General features: G+C 41.0%; 1 protein-coding gene across 2 annotated transcripts in view; it reads right to left on the reverse strand.

The window, feature by feature from the left end:
- RAB3C (RAB3C, member RAS oncogene family) overlaps nt 1-2,704 on the reverse strand; it is a 304,856-nt gene that overhangs the window by 196,813 nt on the left and 105,339 nt on the right. The window lies entirely within an intron of this gene.

The following is a 2,704-nucleotide window of genomic DNA, read 5'->3' on the forward strand; positions in this document are numbered from 1 at the left end:
CACATTCCGGGAAAAGAGAGCAAAGCAATGGCAAAGGGTGCAATGCAGCTAAGTCTTCCCTTTTGTTTCTTTAAGCCAGGAAAACAATAGGATTCCCAGAAGCCTGCTTCGTAGACTTCTGGTTATGTGTCACGTGGATCTACATCACTGTAAAGGAGGCTGAGAAATTAAACTTTATAACTGGGCACATGGCTACACGCAATAAAATATGCCCCCAGTGTTAGTGCTATTGGCGTATGAAACCGATTCTCATTTGTTCCCAGTCAATATTGTGGTTCTGTTGATAAAGAAGAGGATGAAAGGATATTGGAATAGCAACCCAGAAGGTCTGCCACAACTATCATGACAATGCATTTACACATCACATAGTCTATCTAAAAGTGTCAGATAATTTTGTTTTCTAATACTAACGGCAATTGATTGTTTCCCCAGAACAAAATGCTAAAAGGTTCAGATGCAATCACAGAAATCTTTGGTCTGACATTCCATGCACGTCAACCCTCACTGCTGTTTTCATGTCTCTGCTCAGTTTTGCAGCACTACTTTCCATAAATCATCTCCATTATCCTCTGAGTCAGCTCCCACGTAATTAGCTTCACATTCATCATCTGTCTTCAGAGAAGTCAGAGTTTCTTCCTGGGGAAAATGCAGGGCTTCCTGCTTCTACCTCAGTTCAGGCCTTCAGCTGATTTCCACTTAAATATCAGCCAAGTGTAATTACCAGCAGATCCTATTTCTAGATGTGGTTATATGGCTACCTGGTCAGCCTAGGGTGATGCTCCAAAGACTGTGGAATGTAGACCAACCTCATCTGGGAGCTTGTTAGAAACTCAATTTATTGTACATACCTGCCTTGGTCCTTTAGAATCAGAATCTGCAGGAGCAAGGCTTAAGGATCTTGTATTTTAACAAATGCCCCACGCAATTATCATTCATGCTCAAGTTTAAGAAAGACTGTTCTTGTCCCTCCAGCAGTTTTCAGTATATCTATAACTTAAACACTTGGCAGAACTAGAGACATACACACTTGAGGCTACCCACTCATATGGAGTAATAGCTTGTTCACCTTCTCTGTTAAACAACCATTTACAAGCAGAAAATGCTTTAAATATTTTTGGTTTAATTGCAAATGGATAAAGCATAGCTGATTTGGGGAAACATGCACATTACAAACACAATAAAATGAATTTAATTGTATCGGGCTGTACTGATTTCCTCAGGGACAATGAATATCACACTACACAATCCTTAACCAAATAATCATAGCTGCCTACATATTGATTCACGCTCTCATTTCTGTGTGTTGGAACCTGCCAGAAGCATTAAAAATACAGTATAGCCCATCACCTATTCATAAAAATCTACTGCCGCAAACACAGAAGAATTTGCAAAGCAGCAATGAAAAGTGTTCTTTGTATTCTTCAAGAATTTAGTGAAGGGTATTAGCCTTCATGGTCCTCAGTAGATATGCAGATTTCCCATTAACTCCTTCATTTAAAAATTTCTATGGTGTGCACCATCTGGCAGATGGACACGCTTGAAGCTCTGACTCGGGTGGGGCAAAGGCAATATATGTAGCCTAAATATTTGTATCCCCATAATATGCTGGGAAAAAAAAAAAAAGAATTTCTAGAAGTGGCCTGGGCTTGGTGGCTCATGCCTGTAATTCTAGCACTCTGGGAGGCCGAAGCAGGAGGATTGCTTGAGTTCAGAAGCTCAAGACCAGCCTGAGCAACAGCAAGACCCTGTCTCTACTAAAAATGGAAAAAAAAATTAGCCAGGTGTGGTGGCATGTTCCTGTAGTCCCTGCTACTTAGGAGCCTGAGGCAGGAGGATTGCTTGAGCCCAGGAGTTTGAGGTCGCTGTGAGCTAGGCTCACGCCACAGCAATCTGGCCTGGGCAACAGAGTGAGACTCTATCTCAAAAAAGAAAAAAAATTTCTAGAAGTTTAGTATTACATGACTTCATGGGGCTTCGGAGAAAATAAGCTTATCAAAGGCCTATTTCTAGATATGTGAAATAGAATTAAATGTCCTTGGTTTATTCATTTCTTTATTCTAAAATACATTTATGGAAGGCGCTAGGATGCTACCACAAAGATACAAAATGAGTAATACAGAGATTGACCTCAAGGAGAAGCAGTCTCAGTACTTGCATTGAGTAGATGATTTTTCCAAAATGAGAATCTATCAAGGAATTAATCAAATAAGAATGATATGAAAGCACATAAATTCAAGAGCATTTAATGGACCACTTATTGTACTACTTCCATTTGCAATCACTGGTACCATTCTTTGGGAATAATAAACATCATTCTATTTCCTGGTGGGGCCCAAGCTTCAGAGTATTCTGATAAGGATGGGCCCTTAGCAGCCAATTTCTCAGTAGGAGAACTTACAAGAAATATTAATGACTAGGGGGCAAGATGGCTGACTAGAGACATTGCTTACCAGACCATCTTGGAGGGAAAGAAGGGTTTCAGATAAAGGAGAGGGGAGAAAGGACATAGCTCAGGTGTAGTTCAGAGGAAGAAGTACCAGAGCCTGCTGGGGACCTCACAGAGGAAAATTGCAAAGCAGAGAAGGAAGAGGAGAAAGGGGAAAAAAGATATTGGTGAGGATCAAACACAGAGAGGCTTGGGGCCCAGTGAAGGGGTAAGAGGAGATCCCTTTCTCCTTCCCATACTCCTTCAGTGATCATCAGG

The sequence above is a fragment of the Propithecus coquereli genome, unplaced genomic scaffold (assembly GCF_000956105.1).
Source record: "Propithecus coquereli isolate 6110/MARCELLA unplaced genomic scaffold, Pcoq_1.0 Scaffold415, whole genome shotgun sequence".
In the NCBI taxonomy this organism is placed as follows: Eukaryota; Metazoa; Chordata; class Mammalia; order Primates; family Indriidae; genus Propithecus; species Propithecus coquereli.